This window comes from Betta splendens, chromosome 16 (genome assembly GCF_900634795.4).
Source record: "Betta splendens chromosome 16, fBetSpl5.4, whole genome shotgun sequence".
NCBI lineage: Eukaryota > Metazoa > Chordata > Actinopteri > Anabantiformes > Osphronemidae > Betta > Betta splendens.
This window is the reverse complement of record NC_040896.2, coordinates 2,174,150-2,182,753: the sequence shown is the minus strand read 5'-3', so window position 1 is coordinate 2,182,753 and position 8,604 is coordinate 2,174,150. Positions and strand designations below refer to the sequence as shown.

The 8,604-nt window shown below is 39.9% G+C and overlaps 1 long non-coding RNA gene across 2 annotated transcripts; it reads right to left on the bottom strand.

Annotated features, from left to right (window-relative positions):
- Positions 1–6,132: 6,132 nt before the first annotated feature.
- On the bottom strand, positions 6,133–8,289 carry LOC129603131 (uncharacterized). Of its 2 annotated transcripts, none has more exons than XR_008692783.1 (3): positions 7,731–8,289; positions 6,676–6,777; positions 6,133–6,439 (listed from the first exon to the last, which is right to left on the bottom strand). It is a non-coding gene; the product is annotated as an uncharacterized LOC129603131 (long non-coding RNA). The 2 variants fall into 2 exon arrangements; XR_008692784.1 differs by lacking the exon at positions 7,731–8,289 and adding an exon at positions 7,397–7,663.
- Between the last annotated feature and the right edge of the window lie 315 nt (positions 8,290–8,604).

The window sequence follows — 8,604 nt, the reverse complement described above, 5'->3', positions numbered from 1 at the left end:
GTCTCATTTGCTTTCGTTAGTTTAGCTGCACAATGGCAGGATCCGTTAAAACAAAATAATTAAGTCAAAAAAAGCAATCGAGGAGTAAAGAGTTGACTTGAACATACTGTGCCTGAGAGGATTCGGTGCATCAAACATAATGAATTTTGTTTGTTGGGGAACAAGGGAAGCTTTTGTTGCGACCTTTTTACAACATGCTGCTTCTGATAGTTAGTTACACATGCAACCATGTATGGCATAATTAGTCACAATTACCAGCTACCATTTTTATCCATCCATACAGTAAGGAGATGCAAAGTTTTTGGATCTAAAGTAAGTCAGTCTTTGGAAAAAACTACTGTAAGTCACCGCCAGCACTTCCATCAGACGACCACTCACTTCCTGTCCTACAGCTGAAGCAACATTCAAGGTACAGTACACATGGCACACACACACACACACACACACACACACACACACACACACACACACACACACACACACACAATGATGGTACAATAGCATAAAGGATAAAACTACAACACCAAATTAAACCCATAATACAAGTCTGTTACTGTGATAAAAGGTTGTGTTTCAACATGAATATGTGCAAATTTCTGTTGTTACAAGGCTTCTTTATATAACAGCTCTTCTAAGCCTGACAATGAAAAGGTGTTAAAACTAGAGAATATTAAATGGTTGAACAAGTGTCATTTAAATGTTCACACCCTTTTCTGTCAACAAAAAAGAATTTGAAGCTAAACTCTCAAGCAACGAGAATTGGTCAGATTGAAGTCTGGGCATTTCACTATAAGGTTGTTAATCAAAGATGGCAGATCTTGTCAAAGGAAGTTCACAGAACCCAAGTCAGCGTCAGAACAAACTGCTATGGTGAATTTAACAAATTTTATGTAAGTCAAACAAACAGAATACTCCAACCAAATAACTGTAAAACTTAAATAACAACTTATACCACAAGGAACATAAAGAAAAATAAATAAAAACAGAACTGTATTGGTCAATTGCAGAGACAGACCGAGAGACAGAGGGCTAAGGAAACCAGCTGACCAGTGAAATCTGAGAAAGAGACGCGTTATGTGGATTAATTCGCTGATCAATGGTTGGTTGTTGCAGTCAGCCCTTATCAAGTCATTTCTAGAGATGGGACGTTCGGTTCTTTTAATTGACTCGGATCTTTAACTCTCGATTCTGTTGTCACGTGACAAGTTAACGAACGAACGATCCATGTGGACGAATCCCAAAAGAACTGAAATACTTGGTGCTCGCCACAGAGCCTGAGCTGTGAACAATGAACGATAAAGGAGAACGATGAACTAAACCGTGCAGCCCAAGCTGCCTTTTGGCATGGCTGGTAGAGAACAAGTAAAAGTAAAACTTATTTTGACAATTATTGAGACTTTTAAAGCAAAAATTAACAACAAGTTCCCTAAAATATTTACCTGGTGCATTTATTTGATCCAAAACATTATAATAATAATAATAATAATAATAATAATAATAATAATAATAATAATAATAATAATAATAATAATAATAAATTTTATGATTGTGGCAGAGTATACAGGACCACAAAATCAACATGTTGATACAACATACTAGTTATGAACAACAATAACAACTTTCTTGCGACAAAACCAAATCAGTCTCTAATGTTGTGAATTCTTGTCACAGTTCAGTGACCTCTGCTTACATCTGAAGAACAATGCACACAAAACCAGATTACTGGATATATGAATATCCAGTAATCACCTCTACATATGGTAGAGGTGAAAGGGACACTAACAACCCAACGCAGCCGAGGCTGTAGCAGAGAAACGCAGATCTTTGTCCTGCGTGTTGATGCGTGTTTCCCCTTCCCCCAGTGTCCCTGCTCTGGGACGTGGATGGCCCCGCCCACTTTCATTCACCAGACGGACATGAAAGAGGAAATAACGAAATAAACATCTGGTTAACTTCGTAGGAACACGGCTGTAGCTCTGCAATGACTTTATGTGGTACAGGTGAAAGCAGTAATAACGAAATAAACGGAATATAAAACGGAAACGCTTTCAAGCGTTTTCTGTTCACCCAAACTTGATGGGTGTACTGTCATCTTTTCAGGAAATGTTTAGCATTTGCATGTTGTTGTAAATGAATAACGAAATTAACAAAATCTACGTTTGAAAAAACTGTGAAGAGTTCCGTGTCTACTGGAAAGCGGGCAGAACAACGTCCGTCCACGACTCACTGCCGAAAGCGGCTGGTGAACCTCCTGGGAACATGGTTGTAGCTCTGCTGAATAATACAGGCAGCCAGCCCTATTAATCATTTGTTATTTTCTTGTATGCCAAAATATAAAAATGTTCAGTAATTACAACTTCTGCTCCCACCGAGATTCGAACCCAGGGTAAAAAACTGACACATCAAGGCTGTTAACAATAAACAAACCATTACACCACGGAGGCATTATAACGTGACTCTACATGGGCCTATATAACATAAGTCTAAGACAGCGTCATGAAGGCCAGTGTGGGGGCTGATCGCCACCTATAGGCCAAATAGACGCAACACAGCTCCAACGCGCTAAAAACCCGGTGACACCGCGCTGAAATGCAAACAGATTGCCGTAAAGGCTGACACATTGAAGTGCTACGACTGTAAGGGTTCACAAGGGAAGTTGTCACTTTGAAGGGAGGAGGATGAATCCATCCAGTGGTGGAGAGTGTTCCGTCTTTTCAGCTCGGGTATCAAAGTATTAATTTGGTTTGATTCTAAATTTGGGATAACTAAGCTTTTCTCTTTTTATCAAGCTCAAAGTTCCATCACACCATAACACAATACACATATAACAATCACTTTGGCATTCAAATAAGCAGTAAGAATGGTTGAACAGCAAAATAAATGCATAGATTATTAAGGCGGCCCTTTAAAACGCTGTAACAATGGAAATGGTATTCCAGTACAAAAATAAAAAAAATGTAAACAGATTAAATAGGTGACCAAGGTGCATCGTTGACAATCATAAAAAAGCTATTTTAAAAAGATTGAAGGAAGTATTTGTGGTTCATTGCTTTACTGTTAAAGGAGACTAATCATACTTTTCGTTCTAAAGAATATTGGACCTCAATGTCTCAGTAAATTCTCTGTAAATTTTCATCCCAAAAAGCCCTTTAGATCATCCACACTGCCCCTGTTAATATGTGGTTTTCACTCCCCTACAGCAAACGCTGTGTTTTCTGGGCGTGTCGCAAGCGAAGCTGCTCACCACACCTCTGTGCGGTTTTTTTTTTTTTTTTTTAAATTGGCTTCATGGATACGAGCCACCGCACGGTTAGGATACTATAGGTGGCAGTAGTGCGACATTGAGAACGCAATCCTCCACAGAAGAAGAAGCCCCACTACGGGACTGCACAACATTAGCCAGCTGGTTCGTAGCGTTGTAGAACCATACGTCTACGATCCCGAATCTGACCCTGAAGCTGAAGAGGAGGCTGTTGAAGTCACCACATTTCGGCTGATGCAAGATGTGTCTCATTGGTAATGTCGCATTTATTTCAATTAAATTGATTTATGCAAATTGCAAAGCGACTAGCGGTTGCTAATGCTTATGCTAAATGGCCTGTGCAGTTTGAATATTCACAACACGACTTACCTGGAAAACTCTCGCTAATAGAAATCACTACTTTAGCTTACATTATATAAATAAATAAAAGTTTGAGAGCATAGCTGAAATAATATAAATACATTTTACATTTACACATTTCACTGTTTTTGTCTTACTTGTGCTGCTGCTCTGACATAATTTTATTTAAAAAATGTGCATTAATATTTGTTATGGTTGCTGGGGCCGTTTTGTATTTCCTGTTTTATTTTGTTGACTGTTGACCGGTTTCCTGTCTTGTTCCGGGGGTCCCTCCTGGTCACGTGACCCCGCAGCCGGCTTCTATCACGCAATCAAATAAGGTATAAAGGCTCTGGCACTCAAATCGCTCCCTTGCCAGATTGTTGCGAGTGTTACTCCTCTTTCCAGCGTATTATTGATTAAGCCTGCCCGTGTATCTGACCATCGCCTGTTCTTGATTACCCGTTTGCCTTGTCCTACCTGTACTGCCGTGAGTAACCTGTGTTGATCCCGACTGTCTGTTCACTGCTCTGCTTACCCCTTTTGTACCTACGCCGATCGTCTGCCTGTGTATCGACCTCTCCCTGTTGTACAACTCTGGAACTTGCCTTGACCATTAAAACAAAACGATACGTACCTCCTGTTGTCCGAAGCTGTGTATGTGGGTCCGTCATATCAAACAGCCTGACAATATTTAGAGCAATCACTGCATGACCTACCTGGGAACAAAAAGCATTGGTTTAAATTATATATTGACCTGATGTATTTTTACTTCTTTTAATTATAATTTTTGATCATTCTTGATAAATCTGACAGTAATATGTCTCTGTATCTGAAGTTGTTACAGGTATCGAGTCTACAGAGGCTAGTGAGCTGGTGCTGGGGATTCCTGGGTGGAAGAATTTGAGTTGCCATCTCTTTATGCTGGGTTGTAGATGAAGGCAGTGTTTCCTGATGGATAAAACACTAAAACTCTCATTATGATGGATGTACTGTAGACCACCTGTGGAATAACTCCTTTACCATTTGAGTAAAATGTATTTTTTGTGAGTGCAATACTCATTAAGATTTTTTTTTATATATAATTTATATGCTTATATATGCTTATAGCTTACCATATTAGAAAGAGAAAAACATGTAATTTCAATACTATGATTTCCTGAATAAAAGTGTTTTCCCTTTAGAAACAGAGTTCAGTGAAATACTGTTAATACTGATAGTGAAATAGTTAAAGGAGTCATATCATGCTTTTCATTCTAAAAAATATTAGATTTTAATGTCTCAGTAAGGTCTCTGTAAATTTTCATCCCATAAAACCCTTTAGATCGTCCACACTGCCCCTGTCAATGTGTGGTTTTCACTCCCCATCAGCAAACGCTGTGTTTTCTGGGCGTGTCGCAAGCGAAGCTGCTCACCACACCTCTGTGCGGAAGCGCATACCTTTTTTGTTGTTGTTGTTTTTTTTAAATTGGCTCCATGGATACGAGACACCGCACGGTTACGATACAATAGGTGGCAGTAGTGCGACATTGAGAATGCAATCCACCGCAGAAGAAGAAGACCCACTACAGAACTGCACGACATTAGCCAGCTGATTCGTAGCGTAGTAGAACCATACGTCTACGATCCCGAATCTGACCCTGAAGCTGAAGAGGAGGCTGTTGAAGTCGCCACATTTTGGCTGATGCAAGATGTGTCTCATTGGTAATGTCGCATTTACTTCAATTTAATTGATTTATGTAATTTGCAAAGCGACTAGCGGTTGCTAATGCTTATGCTAAATGGCGTGTGCAGCTTCAATATTCACACTTCTAAATTTTTCTACTTACCTGGAAAACTCTCGTTAATAGAAAACACTACTTTAGCTTACATTATACAAATAAATAAGTTTGAGAGTATAGCTGAAATAATATAAATACATTTTACATTTACACATTTCACTGTTTTTGTCTTACTTGTGCTGCTGCTCTGACAATTTTATTTAAAAAATGTGCATTAATATTTAGAGCAATCACTGCATGACCTTCCTGGGAACAAAAAGCATTGGTTCAAATTATATATTGACCTAACGTATTTTTACTGCTTTTAATTATGTTTTTTGTCATTCATGATAAATTTGACAGTAATATGTCTCTGTATCTGAAGTTGTTACAGGTATCTAGTCTACAGAGGCTAGTGAGCTGGTGCTGAGGATTCCTGGGGTGAAGAATCTGAGTTGCCATCTCTTCATGCTTGGGTTGTAGATGAAGGCAGTTTCCTGATGGATAAAACACTAAAACACTCATAGTATGATTGATGTAGACCACCTGTAGAATAACTCCTTTACCGTTTGAGTAAAAGTGTTTTTTGTGAGTGCAACACTCATTAAGAATTTTTTTAACTTTATTTATATATAATTTATATGCGTTTTATTTATGGCCACTTCAACTTTATAGCTTACCATATTAGAAAGAGAAAAACATGTAATTTCAATACTATGATTTCCTAAATAAAAGTGTTTTCCCTTCAGAAACAGAGTTTAGTGAAATACATAATAGTTAAAGCCAACTTTATTGTAAACCAAAAAAATACACCACTACTCCAAAGCTAGAACAAACTGTTACCTTCACACTCCAATGTGCAATGTATAGGTTACTGAGTTAATTAAGAAGTCTGGGGGTTTGAGGACGAAGGAGAAGCTTTTGCAGGGCCTTGCAGACGAAATGCATGAAAGTAGGGTAAACAGGGAGATGTGGTGATCCTTGTTCTCATCACTATTTGGAAGACTGAGCGGAAGCAGTCCTCTACCAGATGGAAGCTGTGGCTGTCCTCACCATCACCTCATCAAAACAAAAGGTACTGCAATCAGAATTGTAGATTAGTGAAATGTTCATTATTATGTAGGTCAAAACCTTCTCTAATGTAAGAACACACAATACCAGACAAAAAATTAAACCAAACAAGAGGACAGGCCTGTCTGTGCTAAAACAACAGATAAACAGTTGTTACAATTCAAATATAAAATCTAAACAGTATATACCAATTAAAATCTTCTATTACCTATCTTACTGTTGGTACATACAAACTTTACATACCTTCACTCCTGAGCTGGGCAGCAGATGTCTGTGTACCAACAGTCTGCAGTGATTTCTCTGTTTGACAGCCTCCTTGCATGCGGGCAACTGGGATTTGCCCTCCTACAGTATAGAAAAGACTGTTACATTTACTGTAAATTGTATTGGTCCTACAAATATATTGGCTATGGTACAAGCTATCGGTAACTGACCAGATAAGCAGCAGGTATTGTAGAGATGTGACTAATTAGCAACTAAGCTTGAAACACAACACAGTAATCATTCCAACTAATCATGTTAGAATTTGATAGAACAATGACATAACCCCAAATCACAAGTTGATTTAGGCTGGACAGGACGGGGTAATAAACATAACCGCGTTCATCTGCAGGTTCTTTTTGTAGCGATCGACCAGCTGTAGCTCTAAAGTGCAAAGGCCTAAAGGCATGCTAACGGCCAACGCAACACACAAACAGGAGCGGCAGCACGTCAACAGGACAAAAGCTCGATCCACCGCTTCCTGCCTGTCGCCGATCGAAGGCCCATCGCTATTAGCTGTTCCCCACACAGGTGTGTGATTGCACCAACTCAGAGTAGCACATTTGAAAGGGACAAAGGCTCGGTTGACTCACTGTGGCCGTTAGCGACGCTAGCGATTAGCTTGTCTCACATGTGGGTTACTGCATTTTAAACAGACCCAGCTAACATATTTAGATATCACAAGTATCAAGCACAAACTTACTACAGCGAGCTAGATCCACCGCTTCCTGTCTGTCGCCGCTGGAAGGGCGATAAAGATCAGCTGTTCCCCGCAGGTGTATGTGATTACAGAAAAAGGACAGACGCTAAACCCACCGCTCCCTGCCTGTAGCCGCTCGATGCCGATAGTCATTAGCTTTTCTCCACACAGGTGTGTGGCTGCAGGAGCCCACATGAGCACATTTGAAGGGACAAAGGCTCGACTGGCTGTAGCCGTTAGCATAGCTAGCTAGTAACTTGACTCACACATAGGTTACTACATTTTAAACGGACAAACTAACATTTTAAAACATTATAAATATCAAGCATGTACTTACTTCAGTGAGTGGATGACGGACTTTAGGAATAGGTCCTTTTTTTCCAACAGGAGCCGTGAAACAAATCCAGCATTGTACGCACCCTCGTTTGAAATGCACATACGTATAAATGCTGAGGCAGTGTTTCTGGCACCGGTCCGTTAAAAATAAAAGTGACCCACAAATCCTCACTTGTTGATCCCTTGTTAAAGTGAATAGACTTTGGTGTTGGTTAGAACACCCAAGAACCGAACTATTTCTATGGGAGGACTTGGGCGCTGCCGTGCTGGTCTGTTCACGGTGAGTGAGAGGGGGGAAATGGCGGAAGTCCAGTTTTGGTTCGGGATCATTGTGGGGGTGGTGGTTCAGGATTTGCAAGGAGAACTTTCAACCAGTGTGACGACAACTGGGACACGGCCTCAGAGTAGGTCGTGGTCTGTTTTCATTGGGTGAGAAAATTTACGTTTTCAAAATGTGAAAAAAGCAGGAAATGCATTTCTACCGTGCTCAGTGTGTGTATATGTGACCCATAGAGTCATAGGGACGCTCCAAAATGTCTAAAAAGTGGATTTTGCATGATATGGGCCCTTTAAAGCCAACTTTATTGTCAACCAAAAAAATGCACCACTACTCAAAGCTAGAACAAACTGTTACCTTCACACTCCAATGTGCAATTTATAGGTTACTGAGTTAATTAAGAAGTCAGGGGGTTTGATGACAGAAGCTTTTGCAGGGCCTTGCAGACAAAATGCATGGAAGTAGGGTAAACAGTCCATGTCCTAGGTAGGGGGTACACTTGGTTATGTTGGAGATTTGTTTCTGCAGCAGGACAGGTATAGTTGTAAACAGATGACTGGGGAGAAGTGGTGATCCTTGTTCTCATGACTATTTGGAA